The following is a 21,447-nucleotide window of genomic DNA, read 5'->3' on the forward strand; positions in this document are numbered from 1 at the left end:
AGTGGAACATAATTCTGAGTGGGAAACTATATCATGCTTCTGGTTACCTCATAGCTCTAGCACATTGGTATACAACATTGATCAGTTTGCTCTGTAGCCTTGCTGTTAATGTCCAGTGTCCTGGAAACACTTTCTAAGGTCTATTTGGCAGTTATTAAATCTGTTACTATTTTATCCTTGTACCTACTATTAGAATATTTATAAAATGATCACCAAGACTTTTATTAAATGTGAATATTGTTAGGGGAAATTGATACAAATGCTCTTATTAGGTACAGTTCTTATGTGAATGATTACTATTATTTGATTCAGTCTGTAGGCAGTAACAAAACCTAAAATATATGTGTTGTTGAGTAAATGAATTGAGTAGTTTAGTTGAATACACTTAAACTTGACTTTTTGTGTTTCTGCCCTTTGGCTATTATTTACTGTGAGTCCTTGAAGTTAATTTCAGAGGTTTTTCCAGAATAGGGGGTTGGAATTATACAGGATTTCACACACCTTATTAGCTTCTTACTTAAAATAATTAAAAAAGAACTGGTTCAGGGATTAGAGCTCCCTTGAAATTGTTGAAATGTGAAATTTGAATTTAAGACTTTCTTGAAGACTTGAATGCATTTTGCCTACTGGTAATTAATTCTTTTTTTCTTTTCTTTATAGTTTTAGTTTTGATTGCTGTTACTCTTACTGATAACTGAGCCAAAGTGGTGATGCTACTTGAGGGGAATTTCTGCAACCCATCGTCAACGATTATATGGTAAGAGTGTGTGCCTTTTACCCTTAAAGCCATTTAATTCCTGTAACATAGTGTAGAAATTTAATTAGAAATAGAAATAGCATAAAATATTTTAATATTTTTGAGTATTAAATATTTAATATTAATATGCTTTAATATATAAATATTAACCACAGGTAATATTTTAGAGTTTTAGATCCTAATCAATAGTTTAGGACATTGAAAGAGAAAAAAAACTTGATATATTCATTTCCATATTAATTTTCTTGTGTGAAAAACATGGTTATGTAGTTTATGACTTATTAAGCTGAGATCTCAATTTTCCTCCATTTTTGCCCATTTACTTTTTCTTTCCTGGAATTTAACCAGTTCTTTGTTATCCGAATCTTGCTAATAATGAATGGGTATGAGAAGTCAAGATTTGGAAAGTTAAACCTAGTCAGATGGCCGGTGGCTCATGCCTGTAATTCCAGCATTTTGGGAGGCTGAGGCGGGTGGATCATGAGGTCAGGAGATCGTGAAAATCCTGGCTAACACAGTGAAACCCCGTCTCTACTAAAAATACAAAAAAATTAGCCGGGCGTGGTGGCACGTGCCTGTAGTCCCAGCTACTGGGGAGGCTGAGGCAGGAGAATGGTGTGAACCCAGAAGGCGGAGCTTGCAGTGAGCCGAGATTGTGCCACTGCACTCCAGCCTGGGCGACTGAGCAAGACTCCGTCTCAAGAAAACCCAAAAACCCAAAAGCAAACTTAGTCAGTTTTACTATAATTTATTCTGAACTGAGGTGGTGGTGATCGTGATAGTGGCTAAAATGAGGTTTTTGAATTATTTATGGATTTCAGTGAGCTGTCTTGCTCTAATTTTAAGGGGTAATTGAGGAGTAATGAGACATAGCAGACTACTAGGGCAAGTTATTTCTTTGAGCTTCACTTTCCTCATGTGCAGAATACTATCATCTATCTTGCCTGATCTATGGAATTATAAAAATCAAATGAGAGGATGTATATGGAATTTTCCTTCTCTTTCTTTTGAAAGGATAGGGAGAGAATAACACGTCTTTTGGCTTTAAGATGGTATTGAGAGGTGGAAGAAGGGCTGTTATACCAGAATTAGAAGCTGGAAGATTGATCTCTAATCCTAGCTTGCCTTGACCTTGGGCATATCATTACGTATTAATTTACCATAGAAAAATTGAACTTGATTTCCATACTTTCACTTTATGGGTAATTTTTCAGGAATATATCTGTGTTCTCTGACCACGTTTAATTAAGCTAGAAATCAGTATCAGATACCCAAGAAATTCCAAAATATTTTGAAATTAATGATCACATCCTGAAAACCCATGGTTAAAGAGGAGCTTACAAGGCAAAATACTTTGAATGGAATGAAAATGAAAGCATAATGTATCAGAATGTATGTGATGCACCTAAAGCACTACTTTAAGGGGAAATTTATAGTGTTAAATGCTTCCATTAGAAAACAAAAGTTAAATAGCTTTTGGGCTTTTCCTGTGTGTCATGATGGGTTACAGGCTGATTGTAGTTCTAATAAATGGTTTCTTTTGCTTCCTATCCAATTAATGTGAAGAGGGGAGATAGTTAAATTTTCTTGTCAGGCAAGCATTTATTTTAGTATTTGTGTTCCGCTGTATAGTTTTTTGGGGGCTTCCAGGTGCGTCATCTCACCACAGCCTTTTGAGATAACCAGGAAGATATTACTGCTTTCATATCTAAGATAAGGACTGGAGGCTTACGGAGGCCTCAGCTCTTGAAGAACGTGGGGCTTCTGCTTGCCACGCCATCTGCTTGTTTGACTGCCGCGCTGCATTTCCAGGCCTTTTGAAGAAGCGCTATGTGTGTTCAGACTGTTGAAGGTGGCACACTCGGATTAGCTTGGTGAAGCAGATTCTCTTCGATGAGGCAATTCTCTAGGAGGAGTATTTTTCTTAGTTTGTATTATGCCCATCAGAGGTGGCCTGTTATTAAGTACTGTTTTGGAGCTATGCCCGTCTGGTTGCTAAATGTGTCTTTCCTCTCTCATTTCTTTTATCTTGATATTTAGTCCTGTGTGGTGGCTAACAGTCGACTTATTTTTACTTGACCTTCATGTTAGAATGCACATATTAAATAAACATTCGGTGATCTCCTACTTTTTCATACTCAGATGATCTGTCTCCACAGATTCGGTTTTTTTTCTTTTTTTTGTTCGTTTTTTGAGACAGAGTCTCCCTGTGTTGCCAGGTTGGTGTGCAGTGCCATGATCTCGGCTCATTGCAACCTCTGACTCCCTGGTTCAAGCGATTCTCCTGCCTCGGCCTCCCAGCTGGGATTACAGGTATGTGCCACCATGCCCAGCTAATTTTTGTATTTTTAATAGAGACAGGGTTTCACCATATTAGCCAGGATGGTCTCGATCTCCTGACCTCGTGATTCACCTGCCTCTGCCTCCCAAAGTGCTGGAATTACAGGTGTGAGCCACCTTGCCTGGCCCACAGATTCATTTTGAAACTGCTTTATTGAGGAATGGTTGACATACAGTAAACTATGCTTATTTAAAATGTGTAATTTGAAATATGTCTACACCCGTGAAACCATCAATGTAGTTGAACTGGTGATCGTTGTTTCCTCGTGGCCCTTGGTTATCTTTCCCTTTTGTTTCTCTCCTACCCTCACATAACCGCTGGTCTGCTTTCTGTCCCTATAAATTAGTTTATGTTTCCTAGAATGTTATGTAAATGGAATAATACAGTATGTAGTCTTTTTGTCTGGCTTTCATTCAGCATAAATAGAGATTCATCTCTGTTGTTGCATGTATCAGTAGTTCATTCCATGTTATCATTGAATAGTACCTCACTATAGGGATGCAATGCAGTTTGTTTATCCATTCACCTGCTAATGGACACTTGGGTTGTTTCTAGTTTTTGGCTGTTACAAATAAAGCTGCATGAACATTCGTATACAAGTCTTTATATGGGCATATGCTTTTATTTCTTTTGGTTAAATACCTAGGAGTAGAATGACTGGATCATGTGATAAGTGTATGTTTAACTTTTTAAGAAACTTGCAAACCATTTTCCAAAGATGATTTTATTTCTCTTGAGCAGTGGCTGATAGTTCCAGTTTATCCATGTTCTCATCAGCACTCTGTGTGGCAGTCTTTTAAGTTTAGCCATTCTCATCAGTGTGCAGTCACATCTCCTGCGGTTTTAATTTGCCTCTCCTTAATGACTAATGCTGTTGAGCATTTTTCATGTGCTTGCTTGCCATCTGCATAACTTCTTTAGTGAAGTGTCTGTTCAAATCTTGTGCCCATTTTAAGAAATTGGATACTTTATTATGGAGTTTCAAGAGTTCCTTATATATTCTGTATCAGATCTTTATTAGATATATGATTTGTACTTTTATTCATTTTAATAGCATTTTTTTCCTTTTTACCCCAGAATGAAATTTTTGGGAGCCATATGGGATTATTTTTTGTTTGTATTTTTTGCACTTTCCCCAACCCCCACAAAAGTAGTTACTCTTTGTCATCCTCTTCCTTTTCTTCCGTGTTCTGTCCGGGCACTCAGTTTGTATTCTCTGTTTTCGGGGCTGTACATGAGTCAATACCTGTGAGGTGGTTTCCCCTCCCTTCAGGACAGAAGACCCCTAATTAGTGAATATGTTTGCATGGCTGGGATGGTCAGCTCTTTATTTCTGGAGGCTGGAGATCTGCCATTCCAATTGTCATCAGTATTGACTTGGCATCCCTGGGGTGCAGTCAAAGGACTCACCTGGTGTACTCCAAGGTCAGAAGCCAGAACAGGGCCAGATTGATTCAATGATGAAAATGCTGGAGACAATTTACCAATATCCCTTGATTTTTACATGTTCATTTCTAATTGAATTGTATTGTGCTTACTGTGTGATTGTAATTTTCTGTGTGATTGCAGTTAACTTTTTTGTGTGACCTAATTCATAGTTATTTCTTACGTTTTCCTTTTTTTTTTTTTTAAAAAAAAATATGCGTTCTCACATTTATGTATAACATTTAAAAAAAACTATCAATTAAAACTTGTTGGCCGGGCACAGTGGCTCAAGCCTGTAGTCCCAGCACTTTGGGAGGCCGAGACGGGCGGATCACGAGGTCAGGAGATCGAGACCATCCTGGCTAACACGGTGAAACCCCGTCTCTACTAAAAAATACAAAAAAAAAAAAAAAAAATACTTGTTAATTGTATTATTCAAATCTTGGTCTTTGTTGGTTTCTGAGAAAAGTATGTTGGGTCTTCTACAAAAGGATAATAAAAGTTCATAATTGTCATTTTTAATGGTTTTTTTTACCAATTGAATATGGTATGTGTCTTCACCTCCATCTGTTTTTGTTGCCTTCACCTTGAGTTTCTCTTGTGTCTTAGACCCTGACTCCCTTCAGTTGTTAGCATTTTCCTGGTGTATACTTTTAATCTCTTCATTTTTATCACTCCTAGTTATTTCATTTTAGATGTATTCTTGAATATTTATCTTACAAAACCCAAACAACTCAGTTTGTGTGTTGCTTTGTTCAGTGGCAGCTGTTTGGTGAGTGGTAAAGGACATGGACTGAGTCCAGGCTGCCTGGGGTTGAATTTAGGCTCTGCATAAACTGGCTGTGTGGTGTCTCTCCGGTTTACTTAACTATTATCCTGTTTCTTCCCTATACAATGGAAATATTAATGGTTTCTATCTCATGTTACGAGAATTAAATGAAATAATATATGTAAAATTCTTAACAGTGCTTGGCACATTCTGTAAGTGGTTTGGCTGTGTCCCCACCCAGAATCTCAGCTTGAGTCATAATCCCCATAATCCCCACATGTCAAGGGAGAGACCAGGTGGAGGTGATTGAATCATGGGGGCAGTCTCCCCCATGATGTTCTTGTGACAGTGAGTTCTGAAGACATCTGATGCTTTTTTAAGTGTTTAGTAGTTCCTCCTGCATTCATTCTCCCTCCTGCTGCCTTGTGAAGAAGGTGCCTTGCTTCCCCTTTGCCTTCCGCCATGTTTATAAGTTCCTGAGGCCTCCCCAGTCATGTGAAACTGAGTCAATTAAACCCCTTTCCTTTCTAAATTACCCAGTCTCGGTAGTATCTTTATAGCAGTGTGAAAACAGACTAATGCAAAGTCTTAGCCAATAATAGTGAGTTCGCCCATTCACACTTACTGTGATTATTTGGAAGGCCATAATCACTATTAATGCCTTCCTTTTGTTAAAAAAATTAATCCTTTCTTGTCCATTGCTGACTTTATTACAATTTTTTCCTGTGATGGTTTGTTATTGATATATCCAGTACCTTCTAATTGTTTGTACAAAATCAAAATATTGATTATGCACATAACACCTGAATATATATGTCTTTTTAAAACTTGCAACACATTTGCAGTTTAAGTACCTTTTGAGTCTCAGCTCTGTTCCTCCCCACTTAGAGGTAATCCATTATTATGAATTAGAGATGTTTCCTTCTCTGTCTCTCTCTCTTTCTCTCTCTCTCACACTCTCTTTCTCTATTTCTCTCCTCTTTTTCTTCCCTTCTCTCTCTCTCTCTCCTCTCCTTCTTCCTTCTCCCTCTCCTTCTATCTCCCACCCCCCACCCCACCCCATCTCTCATATATATATGTAGGACTGCATAGTACTTTTTACTAAATGGCATGCTGTAATTCTGAACTTTGTATTTTTCATTCATTGCTATGTTTTGGAGGTCACTCCATATATATATTTATTTTGTTTCTTTTAACAGCTGCCTTTCTCCTATTGGTAGTCATTTCCAATTTATCTCTATGTCATACTGCTGCTGTGAACATTCTTGTACATGAATTCTTGTGCACAAGTGAGAATGTTTCTCAGAATAAGGATGGAAATGCTAGGGTCAATAGTATACATATTCCTGGTTTTATTAGATACAGTTCTTTCAAAGGATAGTTTGATGATTGGCTGCCATTTATATTTCTCTGATGTAAATTACCTAGATCTTTTCATTATGGTTCTCCAACCACACATCTCATGGCCACAGTCCTTCCTGTCATATTTTTGACTTGTGGTTTCTTCCTTTAATCTCATTCTGTTGCCTTTCAACTTTGGAGGTTATCTATCATTTGTAATCCTGTAGTATTGTTGCACATATTTTGAATGTACATCTTTTTCATCATTTCTGTGGATTTGAAACAAAGGAGAGGCCTAGTCTAGGTGCTCTGTTTATTGGATTCTATTTCTTTAATCTTCCGTTTCAAATTATATAACTTTTGAAAGGATTTCCTATAAATGAGCTAAGGTTATGCACATATACACATGCCATACACAACCTGCTTGTCTGATTTTAATGGAGAAATATGCTTAGCATATGCTGCAGCCTTAAATGGAAAGTAGATTACATTTAATCCCAAATCAAGGAAATGGAGATTGTTGTTCTTCCTTGTCTGAGATATCACCTTAAACTGCTGTTTTCTTTAGTTTACCCGCAGCAGCATTTCTGTAAGTCTCCTTGGAGGCTGGGTATATATTCTAGTCTTATGCACACAGCTTCCTGTCAGACATCAGATGGAATTTGACTTACCAGATGTCGTACTGAATCATGGTCTGCAGAGATGTGGACGGATCGCATCCTTGGCCAAGGAAGTGGGATGGATACAAATATCTGGGTCAATTCAGTGGTTAACCAAAGTCAGTCATGTTATTAAAAAGTCATGTATATCAAAAATACAAAACAGAATAAGATAGGGGGTCTGAAGTTTATGCATGCAGTCAGCAACAAGGTAGTGTCAGGAGTTGAAGGACCAGACAAAACCATCTGTTTAATAAGATAATAAAATCCGATATAAAAGGAACCTTGGAAATGTAAACCACTTCCTTCCTTTTTGGTCAGAGCTGACTCTGCATGACAAATAATCAGGTGCTTAGAGGGTTAAGAATGGGGAAGGAGCTGCTGGGATAGAGGGAAAAAGAGTGAGTAGAAGCGTAGTATTAGAAGTCAAAGATTCCTTGGATACCAAAGCAGACAACTTTCCCCTCCTTGGCTGCCTTTTTATCCTAGTAAGACACAGAAATGAAGTAGCCTTGGCTTATTGGCGTATTTGTAAATGGGACCTGCAGGAAGTGTTTACAAGGAGGGTGTGGTGGGCGGAGCACCGATGGAAGTCAGAGACCGAGATTCTAGTGTCTCCAGGATGCAGGAGATTTTGGGTCTCTTTGTCTTGATCTTTGATTGTAAAATAAAGTTATGCTAGAACTCCAAGGTTCCATTTATCTTAAAAAGTTTTTTATTAAGTAGCTGATTTTATCTGGCTGGTCAAAACAGGGAAGGAAAATAGCTCCTGGTCAAAGCATCTCGGAGGTTCCTGGGTTAGTAATGTGCGTGAGAATACGTTTTTATGCATAATAAAGGACTATAAAACAGATGTAGGTTCAAAATTAAATGTATTCTTCAGTCCCACATGTTCTTGAGTATCTAGTTAAATGGACACCATGGCCTAAAGGGACTTAGAAATAAAATATGGGTATATTTTTAAAATATTTTATGTCTAATAGGAATTTAGTAATTTATTTAACTTTAAAAAGTCTGAACTGAAATGAACATAACACAGAGCGTAACAATTAATTGAAGTATAGATATGTAGAAGGCAGTAAGTTGTAGAACAGCAGCTGTTTTCAGAGCCCCCTTTACCCTGTCCATGGCTAGAAGAGAAGAACAGGGGAGACCAGAGTCTTGATCCTCACAGGCTCTCACACCACTTCTGTAATCCCCACCGTGATGCGTTGTTGTTCACTTTTACTCGCTTCGAGGTTTCTTCCCACAACAGAGAAACTGCAAGACAGGAGCTAATGGTGAAAACCCCAGTGGAGAGAGATCTCGACCTAGACTTCGAATCCTTCCCTTTTCAGTTAGAACCATATTAGCTTCCACCTGGAGGATCTTTAGGTGCCATTTTGTGGCCCTTGAAAGACAAACTGTGTCCCAGAATGTCCTCTAAAAATAGGTACTTGACAAAGGTGTTTCATTACATTATTCCATAGACACAAAGTTGCCTTTTTCTGGGAGACTTATTATTTAGTTGTTGAGGCTGTATAGCAGAAGCCAAGTGATGTTTTAAAATGGTGGAATGCTGCTTCTAAGCCTCGTGTGAGAGCATCACTCTTCCATCCTCAGACCTGTTGAATAGCTTCCCTATGCCGAGCAGGATGCTGGAGGGTCTGTGATGCCATGTCATCTCCCTATTCCCCACTGAGAATGGAGTCTTTCTAGTTGTGTTTTAATTTCCAGGAATGAGACATACCTTTAATGTAGTGCTTGTCACACTGTGTTGTAACTTTATTTGTACGCCTGTCTCTGCCACTAAACCGTTAGCATCTTGAGGAAGGGAGTTTGTTTTATTTTTGTTTGTTCAGTTTTTGCATTTCCACTAGCTAAAGCATCATGAAAACACACTACATGTTTGGAGAGTAGGTGAGTCCGATATGGTAGTTTCTGAAAGCCATCTGAATGTGTCACTGAAAGGGAAAGCATACCAGAGCTGGAGGGAACCCAGGAGAGCAAATCTGTTCTGCAGGAGAAGAAACTGAGGCCCACCCTGATGAAGAAACTTGCACAGAGTCGTGTAGTGTTAGTGGCAGAACTTGGACTAGAACCCCGGTTCCCCCAGTCCTGGTCCACTGCTGCTTCACTGTACCTCTGTCTCCCATCCTGTGGAAACATACAGACCACGTTTCAAAGAGCAAAGGAAGTGTGAACATTTGTCCCAGTGAAATGCGGTTGATTGAATTTTATGTGGTCGTTCTTCCTTCCCTCCCCCCAAATCACAACTTCTAATAAAGCTTTAAAAAGAAGCAGTGTGGCTCCAGAAGGCAGTGTGCCAAGTGAGGAGTTTAGGAAGCCGAGGCCCTTCCTTTGGCGGTGGGAATGTTACGTCAGTGAGTGTCTTTTGGGAGTTGTCAGTAGGCACTTGACTCCAAGCAGAGTGCTGTAAAGTGGAGGCAGGCAGACATAGCCCTTGTCCTTCAGAATGAAAAGGGCACACTGAGGGGAAAGGTCAGAGGCAGGGCTTGGGCCAGCATTGTGTCACTCTACTCTATGGGCCCTGGCTACTTTTGCTTGGGTCACTTTCGTTCTGAGGGCAAAACTCATACATACAAGTGAAACATGGTTAAAAAGCCAAACATCTGCAGTATACACACATTTAGTTTTGTGTGTATAATATAGCCACGTGTTTTGGTGCTATCATGCACTGTGCTCTAATTACCTGGCATGCAGCAGTCAGAGCAAAGGTTACCAGCACATAAGGACTAGAAGAGAGAATCATTAAACACTGTCAGGTTCTGCAAACTGTGGTTGTTCTGAAAGCTCAAAGGTCAGTCTTTAATGGCTGCATAGTGGAAAAGAAATCCACAAAATCTATTCAGTTAATTTTGTATAGTCAACTACCTCTAACTACCAGTAATATAGTTTTAAAATATGTAATAAAGACTTAATGCAGTTAACATGTTACTCTACATCCCATGAACCCTTACTGCAGTGGGGAATGATCACAGTTGTGGGTTTCAGTTGAATTTATATGCCCCATTACAGTATATTCTATGCATGAAAGCTGTTATCCATTTTAATATAGTGGCGGGGGGGGGGGCTTTTTTTTCTAAAATAGTCTGCTCACTTTGGGGTCTGCACACCGAAATTCTTAAGCGTGTACTCATATGTTCACTCATCAAGGATATCAGTTTACTTAGGCAGATGTGGTGGTGGGTGCCTCTAATCCCAGCTACTCGGGAAGCTGAGGCAGAAGAATCACTTGAACCCGGAAGACAGAGGTTGCAGTGAGCCAAGATCGCACCACTGCACTGCAGCCTAGGAGACAAAGCGAGACTCCGTCTCAAAAAAAAAAAAAAAATTCTGTTTACTATTCCTTTCTTTTTTTGTGAAAATAGTTACCAGCTCAATGTCTTAACAAAAGAAGAAGCTGATACATTATCCTTGTTCTTACTGTGGAGGTGGAGTTTCTTTTCCAATTAGGATATAAGAGAACATTGCTTCTATTTTAAGAAAGAAAAAAGGCCAGATGATCTACAAAGCAATAACTTTTCTTAAATCGCAAAGAGTGACAAGCCCGTCTGAGAGTAGACAGGACACTTGAACTGTTTCACATTTAGCGGAGCACAGGGTGAACAGGTAACCACCATAGAAGTGCATAAGAAGAATTCAGCAAAAATTGTAATGCATTCTGAAGGTTGAATATGGGATCATGCATCAGTTTAGAATAACCAGGCACCCCAGATATAAGGGGAAGGTTACACTTATTCATAAGCTGTTTTCGGTAGCCCTCCACTGGGTACTCTTAAGACAGCTTACGAGCAAGCCTGGAGACTAGACAGAACCTCTTCTGATTGTGCTGTCCTGCGGGAGGTAATCTCAGCTGCCACTGGGAGACAAGCATGATGTGACACCTGCTTCCCCACAGCCTTCTCTCCTATGACAGAGTTCCCAGGAGGGCAACAAAACCTCTAGCCCGTAGGACTCAGCAAAGATCTACTTCTGGCAGAGGTCTAGGAAGCCCTCTTTCCTGCCCTGTGATCAGCAAGATCCTCTGCTTCTGGGACAAAGGGTAATAGCAAAAGCAGGACAGCCTCTTAGGCTCATGATCTTTCACTGATGCAAAGCAAAGTTCTGTTTCTGCTGCATCAGGGATAGGAACTCTTTCATGCCCAAGACAGGGACAAATGTCAGGCAGAGTTTAGTTGCCTTGGAGAAGAGAGGCACAGATCCTGAGAAGGCCCCACTCTGAGGTCCAGGTATATGGATCATTCCTAAAATTTAGGCTGGGCCAGGGAGAGCAAGGAGCCTAGCACCTAGTAACATAGCAATAGCAGTCATCTCCAGAGAGCAAGAATGTAAAGAGGAATTTGTGTCACTTTTGTGATATAAATGTCAAGGAACTACAGCGTAGGCCAGGAACGCTGAAAAAAATCTAGCACACTAGGCACAAGACAGCAGCCCATGGCTAGGGGATTTTGATGCTTGGTGTATCAGATGACAATAGCAGCCATCTCCCTCAAACCCTAACTAGGTTGACTCAATCTGCCTTAGTAATGGCTTGCTAGAAGAACATGCAAATTCATTTCTGGACAAGAAATACGGTTTACTTAGTCTCTACTGCTTTGCAAATGATATCCAGCATTCAGCACAAAATTATGAGACAAAAAAGGCAAGAAAGAGTGACCTGTTGTAAATCAAGAGATAAAGCAATCAGCAGTCAATGGAAACAGACTCAGATAACTTAGATATGGGAACTTAAAAATAACTGTGATTAATATATTGAAAAATGTATTGAGAAAAGTGGACCACACACATGGACTTATGGAAAATATCAACAGAAATAAGGAAACAAGTTTTTAAGAGTTAAATGGAAACTGTTGGAAATGTAAAAACAAATTGGATTTATTAGCAAACTGGATGTAGCTGAGAAAATAATGAGAGCTAAATCAACAGACTATAGAAAGGAACAATGAAACAAAAGAAGAGACAAGGAAAGAGAAAAGTAGGGTGGGGAAGGGGAGGGATGACAAAACTGAACATCAAAGAACTATGGAACAGTATCAGTAGTCTTAACACACATGTAATTGGAAACCCAGAAGGAAAAGAGAAGATACTGTCCAGAAAAAAATACTAGAAGGCACAGTTGCTGAGAATTATCCAAAATTAATGAAAGACAGGAAACAATGAATAAGACAAACAGATCCAAGAATCTCAGAGAACCCCAAGCAGGATTTTTTTATTTTAAGAACCCTCCAAGTTCTAGAAACACTGGACTCAAGTTGCTGAAATACCCAAGGTAAAGGGGAAAGTCTTACAGGCAGCCATAGTTTAAAGAAAATGAAACATTACAAACAGAGGAACAAGAGTATAAGAATAACAGCAGACTTCTTGTCAGAGACTATGGAAGTCATTAAGACAGTGAAATAACATTTTTAAAATATCAAAAAGAAAGCTCAAACCCTGTGGATGCATAATTCTATACCCAGCAAAAATAGCTTTTTAAATTAAAGGCCAAATAAATAATGTTTCGGACAAACAAAAGCTGAGGGAATTTATTGCCACAGATGTGCACTGTAAGAAATGAAGGGAAGTTCTTAGGCAGAAGGGGCATCAGATGGCAGTTGGGATCTAAACAAAGAAATGAAGAAACCCTGAAATGGTAAAAGAGAATAAATACGTTATATTTTTTCTTATTTTTAATTACATTAAATGATAATTGTCCAGAGCGAAAACAATAGTAATATTGGGTTTATAAGAGGTAAAATATATGACAACATTGGACAAAGCATGGAAGAAGAAAATGGAAATATACTGTTTATATTAGGGGATCTCCAGAGAAATAGAACATACAGGATATGTAGATCTACGAGGAGATTTATTATGGAATTTGGCTCACACAATTACGGACGCAGACACTGGGGACGCAGGCAAGCCAGTGGTGTAACTCATTGTGCCTAGCTCATGGTGTAACTCCCAGTCCATTGCCAAAGACCCGAGGACCTGGGATTGGGAAGGTGGTGCAGGTGTAAGCCTTGGAGTCTGAAAGCCTGAGAACCAGGAGCTCTAATGTTTGAGGGCAGGAGAAGATGGATGTCCCAACTTAAGAAGAGAGAGAGAGAAGATTCATCCTTCCTCCACTTTTTTGTTCTGTTCAGGTTCTCAATGGATTGGATGATGCCCACCCATATTGGGAGGGTAGATCTTTATTTACTCAGTCCACTGGTTCTAGTGCTGATGTCTTTCAGAAGCACCCTCTCACAGACTCACTCAGAGATAATGTTTCAGCAGCTCTGGGTATCTCCTAGCCCAGTCGGGTTGACACATAACATGAACCATCACATTATTCTAAAGTTACAGTGTTCTCACACTATGCATGAAGTTCTTTACTATTATTCGAAGGTAGATGTGATAAGCTAAAGATGTATATATATATATAGAGTAAGCTCTAGAGCAACTACTATGAAAAATGTAAAAAGAATAAAAACCAGTTATGGAGATGAAATGACATCATAACAAATAACTGAAAGAAAGCAGAAAAAGAGCTTTTGGACCAAAGAACCGATGGGACAAATAGAAAACCACTAACAGGATGTGTTAAAGAAAAAATTGTTTAATAAGACTTGTTAAAGCATGGTAAAGACTTTTATTCAGGACCATTGCAGAAGGTGGAGGAGCCACTGTAACAGCATCTTGCAGTAGTGGGGAGAGATTGGGTTCAACTCTGAATACAGCGTGGGCAAGTGGGGACTTACGGCCAAGAATCAGTGAGAGGGTCAGTGGATGGAAAAGTACTAAGAGGAGGACCTCAGGGGTTAGGAGAATTCTGGCTGACGCCTAAGAGGATTCTTGCTGAAGATAGCCAGGGTGATCTGATGTCATCTAGGGGGTGGTGGACAGTTAGGAACCTGATGAGATATTGAGGATAGACAAATTTTGAGGATGGCAAGGAATTCTTGTTAAACACATTTAGCAGGGGTCTTTGCTAGAAACTGAATTTTACAAAGACGGTGCACAGATGGGCCGAGCAGAAGGTTCAGAAGCCTGACTAAAGTTTGGCCAAGCAAAGAATCTTTGTCAGATGGAAGGTTTAAATTCAGCCACATCAACAATTACATTGAATGTAAATGATCTAAACACCCGAGTTAAAAGTCAGAGATTGTAAAATTGGATAAAAAAGCAAGACAACCATATGCTGTCCAAAATAAATTCTCTTTAAATACATAGACCTGAAAGGTTAAAATTAGAAGGAAAAACTTGTAAACACAAATCAAAGTAAGGAATGACCGTTACATAAAAGTAGACTTCGGAACAAGGATTATTATTAGGGGTAAATGGGACATCACATAATGATATTGGGAACATTTCCCCAAGAAGACTTAATAATCTTAAATATGTGGCTACTGTCAACAACACATCTTTAAAATACAGAAACAAAAACTGATGGAACTCAGGGGAGAAGTTGACAAATATACAATTATTGCTGACATCTTCAACAGCTCCTCTCTGAGGACAGTAGGAAGTAAAATTAGCTACCCAGTTTGCTATAAACACATACAGATGTTGGATAGAGTATAACCAAGAAAGTAGAAAGTAGAAAGCACATTGATATGATTTTGAAATTCTTTAATAATTTGGCTTTAATTGGAAGAGTACCAATTGGAGAAGTTCAATGCCAGTATTCAGGCATTTAATTGCACTACATGTAAAATTAGAGGAGAAATTTAGGTTTAGATTAATTGCATGAGAAATAAAATCAGAGGGCAAATGTTAGTATCTTATTTTGGTAATGATACAAAATTAATTAAAATTATATTACTATCAACATCTTACACTGTACTTTTGTTTTTTTTAATTTTCATGTGAGCCTCTCAACAACCTGCAAGGCGGCAGGGAAGTTATAATAGCATTCCTGCACAGGGACTCATGGAGTTATTTTGATAGGGTAATATATAAATCAAGAGTGGAGTGTACAGTCATTGCTCTGCGTGCAACATTGTCTACCCCATTTCTTGTAACTAATATCTTCAATATCTATCTGGTTCTTCTTTTTGGTTTTTCACCTATACCTGGTCAAAGTTTATATGTGTTACTGTTTATTCATTCGGAATACATTTGAGGATACATTGGGGTAGGCTGGGGGGACGTGAAATGTGGTAGGTGTTGTAGTAATGAAGGGACGATTAAAACGAAGGCTAAGAATTCTTAAGAGAATCCTTGCAAATGACAGTAGGAAGTAAAATTAGCTACCCAACTTGCTATAAACACATACAAATGTTGGATAGAGTATAACCAAGTATGTGTGTATGTATGTATATATATGTATATATTTATATTTAAAATATATATGTATTTTAAAACATTGCCATGCTTGAACGAATCAGCAATCTTCCCTAGGTGTTAGGAGCTGAGAGAGTCAGAGGGAGGATGCATAGAGCTAGAGGCTAGAGTTTAATGCTGCCCATACATGGAAATGTGTTTCAGGCCAACCTGATGCAATGAGCTAGAACTGAGACCTCAGAATAAACGCTGGGATGTTCAAAGTGTCAAATCCCGTAAAAGTTGGGTAGAAAACCTGTGCTCGCCAGTCCTAAGAAATAGCTTGCCATGTGCCTGGGGCTCCAAATAGTAAGAAAACAAAACAAACAAATGTGTTAGGGAGAAATTAGAACCCCAGTCTTGGCCAGGGGCACAGCAAAAGAAAACATAAAATTGTTCTACAAGGGAACTTTTCTAAAACAAGGTGCAGAGAACAACCCCCTACCCCCACCATGAGAAAGAGTTTGCAATAAGAGGTTAGACACACTAGGAAGTGTCAGCAGGTGCTGCACATGTGTGAGGGCACACGCACGCAGAGAATTAGCACAGCAACTATGAATTAAGGTAGGTAATTAAGCTACCTGTCTCCTCCCAGGAGGAAGCGCCAGGTAGGGTTACAAGTGCAAGGATCCTGAATGGATCACCTGGGTTCCTTCTGCCTTCTTTGCATGAACACAGTCTTACCTCTTCCTGCTGGCTGGAGTCAGTTTCCTCTGCCAGTATGGAGATTCCTCTTTCCATTTTCTGTTCCATAGTAACGTGAGTCCAAAGTACCGTGGTGGCATCCAGAACTTGCAGTTCAGTGGGACCTTTGCCTTATTCCTAGTGTGTGTCCCATTTCAGACACCCTCCCCAGCATCTGTTGTTTCCTGACTTTTTAATGATTGCCATTCTAACTGGTGTGAGATGGTATCTCATTGTGGTTTTGATTTGCATCTCTGATGACCAGTGATGATGAGCATTTTTTCATGTGTCTGTTGGCTGCATAAATGTCTTCTTTCGAGAGTGTCTGTTCATATACTTTGCCTACTTTTTGATGGCGGTTTGTTTTTTTCTTGTAAATATGTTTAATTTATTTGTAGATTCTGGATACTAGTCCTTTGTCAGATGGGTAGATTGCAAACATTTTCTCCCATTCTGGAGGTTGCCTCTTCACTCTGATGGTAGTTTCTTTTGCCATGCAGAAGCTCTTTAGTTTAGTTAGATCTCATTTGTTTATTTTGGCTGTTGTTGCCATTGCTTTTGGTATTTTAGTCATGAAGTCCTTGCCTATGCCTATGTCCTGAATGGTTTGCTTAGGTTTTCTTCTGGGGTTTTTATGGTTTTAGGTCTAACATTTAAATCTTTAATCCATCTTGAATTAATTTTTGTATAAGGAGTAAGGAAGGCATCCAGTTTCAGATTTCTACATATGGCTAGCCAGTTTTCCCAGCACCATTTATTAAATAGGAAATCCTTTCCCCATTTCTTGTTTTTGTCAGGTTTGTCAAATATCAGATCGTTGTAGATGTGTGGTATTATTTTTGAGGCTTCTGTTCTGTTCCATTGGTCTCTGTGGTTTGGTACCAGTACCATGCTGTTTTGGTTACTGTAGCCTTGTAGTATAGTTTGAAGTCAGGTAGCGTGATACCACCAGCTTTGTTCTTTTTGCTTAGGATTGTCTTGGCAATGTGGGCTCTTTTTTGGTTCCATATGAACTTTAGTTTTTTCCAATTCTGTGAAGAAAGTCAGTGGTAGCTTGATGGTGATGGCATTGAATCTGTAAATTACCTTGGGCAGTATGGCCATTTTCACGATATTGATTCTTCCTATCCATGAGCATGGAATGTTCTTCCATTTGTTTGTGTCCTCTTTCATTTCGATGAGCAGTGGTTTTGTAGTTCTTGGTGAAGAGGTCCTTCACATCCCTTGTAAGTTGGATTCCTAGGTATTTTATTCTCTTTGTAGCAGTTGTGAATGGGAGCTCACTCATGATTTGGCTCTCTGTTTGTCTGTTATTGGTGTATAAGAATGCTTGTAATTTTTGCATATTGATTTTGTATCCTGAGACTTTGCTGAAGTTGCTTATCAGCTTGAGATTTTGGGCTGAGACGATGGGGTTTTCTAAATATATAATCATGTCATCTGCAAACAGAGACAATTTGAGTTCCTCTTTTCCTAATTGAATACCCTTTATTTGTTTCTCTTGCCTGATTGCCATGGCCAGAACTTGCAACACTGTGTTGAATAGGAGTGGTGAGAGAGGGCATTCTTGTCTTGTGCCGGTTTTCAGAGGGAATGCTTCCAGTTTTTGCCCATTCATTATGATATTGACTGTGGGTTTGTCATAAATAGCTCTTATTTTTTTTGAGGTACGTTCCATCAGCACCTAGCTTATTGAGAGTTTTTAGCATGGAGGGCTGTTGAATTGTGTCAGGGGCCTTTTCTGCATCTGTTGAGGTATTCATGTGGTTTTTGTCGTTGGTTCTGTTTATGTGATGGATTACGTTTATTGATTTGTGTATGTTGAACCAGCCTTGCATCCCAGGGATGAAGCCCACTTGATCATGGTCTATAAGCTTTTTGATGTGCTGCTGGATTTGGTTTGCCAGTATTTTATTGAGGATTTTCGCATCGATGTTCGTCAGGGATATTGGTAGAAAATTCTCTTTTTTTTGTTGTATCTCTGCCAGGCTTTGGTATCAGGATGATGCTGGCCTCATAAAATGAGTTAGGGAGGATTCCCTCTTTTTCTATTGATTGGAATAGTTTCAGAAGGAATGGTACCAGCTCCTCCTTGTACTTCTGGTAGAATTCAGCCTTGAATCTGTCTGGTCCTGGACCTCTTTTGGTTGGTAGGCTATTAATTATTGCCTCAATTTCAGAGCCTGTTATTGGTCTATTTGGGGATTGAACTTCTTTCTCGTTTAGTCTTGGGAGGGTGTATGTGTCCCGGAATTTATCCATTTCTTCTAGATTTTCTAGTTTATTTGCGTCGAGGTGTTTATAGTATTCTCTGATGGTAGTTTGTACTTATGTAGGATGGGTGGTGATATCCACTTTATCGTTTTTTATTGTGTCTATTTGATTCTTCTCTCTTGTCTTCTTTATTAGTCTTGCTAGTGGTCTATCAATTTTGTTGATCTTTTCAGAAAACCAGCTCCTGGATTCGTTTTCTGTAGGCTTTTTTGTATCTCTATCTCCTTCAGTTCTGCTCTGATCTTAGTTATTTCTTGCCTTCTGCTAGCTTTTGAATTTGTTTGCTCTTGCTTCTCTAGTTCTTTTTAGGGTGTCGATTTTAGATCCTTCCTGCTTTCTCTTGTGGGCATTTAGTGCTATAAATTTCCCTCTACACACTGCTTTAAATGTGTCCCAGAGATTCTGGTATGTTGTGTCTTTGTTCTCATTGGTTTCAAAGAACATCTTTATTTCTGCCTTCATTTCGTTATTTACCCAGTGCTGATTCAGGAGCAGGTTGTTCAGTTTCCAGGTAGTTGTGTGGTTTTGAGTGAGTTTCTTAATCCTGAGTTCTAGTTTGATTGCACTGTGGTCTGAGAGACAATTTGTTGTGATTTCTGTTCTTTTACATTTGCTGAGGAGTGCTTTACTTCCAACTGTGTGGTCAATTTTAGAATAAGTGTGATGTGGTGCTGAGAAGAATGTACATTCTGTTGATTTGGGGTGGAGAGTTCTGTAGATGTCTATCAGGTCTGCCTGGTGCAGAGCTGAGTTCAAGTCCTGGATATCCTTGTTAACTTTCTGTCTCATTGATCTGTCTAATATTGACAGTGGGGTGTTAAAGTCTCCCATTATTATTGTGTGGGAGTCTAAATCTCTTTGTAGGTCTCTAAGAACTTGCTTTATGAATCTGTTTATGAATCTGGGTGCTCCCGTATTGGGTGCATATATATTTAGGATAGGTAGCTCTTCTTGTTGAACCGATCCCTTTACCATTATGTAATGGCCTTCTTTCTCTCTTTTGATCTTTGTTGGTTTAAAGTCTATTTTATAGGAGACTAGGATTGCAACCCCTGTTGTTTTTTTTTTTTTTTTTTTTTTCTTTCTTTCCATATGCTTGGTAGATCTTTCTCCATCCTTTTATTTTGAGCTTATGTGTGTCTCTGCACATGAGATGGGTCTCCTGAATACAGCACACTGATGGGTGTTGACTCTTTATCCAATTTGCCAGTCTGTGTCTTTTAATTGGAGCATTTAGCCCATTTACATTTAAGGTTAATATTGTTATATGTGAGATTAATCCTGTCATTATGATGTTAGATGGTTATTTTGCCTGTTAATTGATGCAGTTTCTTCATAGTATTGAGGGTCTTTACAATTTGTCATATTTCTGCAGTGGCTGGTACCGGTTGTTCCTTTTCATGTTTAGTGCTTCCTTCAGGAGCTCTTGTAAAGCAGGCCTGGTGGTGACAAAATCTTTCAGCATTTGCTTGTCTGTAAAGGGTTTTATTTCTCCTTCACTTATGAAACTTAGCTTTGCTGGATATGAAATTCTGGGTCGAAAATTCTTTTCTTTAAGAATGTTGAATATTGGCCCCTGCTCTCTTCTGACCTGTAAGGTTTCTGCCAAAAGATCCACTGTTAGTCTGATGGGCTTACCTGTGTGGGTAACCCAACCTTTCTCTCTGGCTGCCTTTAACATTTTTTCCTTCATTTCACCCTTGGTTAATCTGACCATTGTGTGTCTTGGAGTTGCTCATATCGAGGAATATCTTTGTGGTATTCTCTGTATTTCCTGAATTTGAATATTGGCCTGCCTTGCTAGGTTGGGGAAGTTCTCCTGGATAATATCCTGAAGAGTGTTTTCCAACTTGCTTCCATTCTCCCCGTTACGTTCAGGTACACCAATCAAACGTAGATTTGGTCTTTTCACATAGTCTCATATTTCTTGGAGGCTTTGTTCGTGTCTTTTTACTCTTTTTTCTCTAAACTTGTCTCCTCACTTTATTTCATTAATTTGATCTTCAATCACTGATATCCTTTCTTTCACTTGATCAAATCGGCTATTGAAGCTTGTGCATGCATCATGAAGTTCTCGTGCCACAGTTTTCAGCTCCATCAGGTCATTTAAGGTCTTCTCTGCACTGTTTATTCTAGTTAGTCATTCGTCTAACCTTTTTTCAAGGTTTTTAGCTTCCTTGTGATGGCTTAGAACATGCACCTTTGGTCGGAGAATTTCGTTATTACTGACCTTCTGAAGCCTACTTCTGTCAGCTCGTCAAAGTCATTCTCTGTCTAGCTTTGTTCCATTGCTGGTGAGGAGCTGCGATCCTTTGGAGCAGAAGACATGCTCTGTTTTTAGAATTTTCGGCTTTTCTGCTCTGGTTTCTCCCTGTCTTTGTGGTTTTATCTACCTTTGGTCTTTGATATTGGTGACCTACAGATGGGGTTTTGGTGTGGATGTCCTTTTTGTTGATGTTGATGCTATTCCTTTCTGTTTGTTAGTTTTCCTTCTAACAGGTCCCTCAGCTGCAGATCTGTTGGAGTTTGCTGGAGGTCCACTCCACACCCTCTTTGCCTGGGTATCACCAGTGGAGGCTGCAGAACAGCAAATATTGCAGAACGGCAAATATTGCTGCCTGATCCTTCCTCTGGAAGCTTTGTCTCAGAGGGGCACCTGCCTGTATGAGTTGTCTGTCAGCCCCTACTTGGAGGTGTCTCCCAGTTAGAGTACACGGTGGTCAGGGGCCTACTTGAGGAGGCAGTCTGTCCGTTCTCAGAGCTCAAATGCCATGCTGGGAGAACCACTGCTCTCTTCAGAGCTGTTAGACAGGGATGTTTAAGTCTGCAGAAGTTTCTGCTGCCTTTTGTTCAGTTATGCCCTGCCCATGGAGGTGGAGTCTAGAGAGGCAGTAGGCCTTGCTGA

At 39.4% G+C, this 21,447-nt stretch overlaps 1 protein-coding gene across 1 annotated transcript in view; it reads left to right on the plus strand.

The window, feature by feature from the left end:
- Window positions 1–659: 659 nt before the first annotated feature.
- Window positions 660–21,447, plus strand: part of WASF3 (WASP family member 3) — a gene marked incomplete at its 5' end in the record, with an annotated part of 70,962 nt that continues 50,174 nt past the window's right edge. Inside the window, 1 exon segment of the mRNA NM_001266598.1 lies at window positions 660–757.

Source organism: Macaca mulatta, chromosome 17 (genome assembly GCF_049350105.2).
Source record: "Macaca mulatta isolate MMU2019108-1 chromosome 17, T2T-MMU8v2.0, whole genome shotgun sequence".
Lineage (NCBI taxonomy): Eukaryota > Metazoa > Chordata > Mammalia > Primates > Cercopithecidae > Macaca > Macaca mulatta.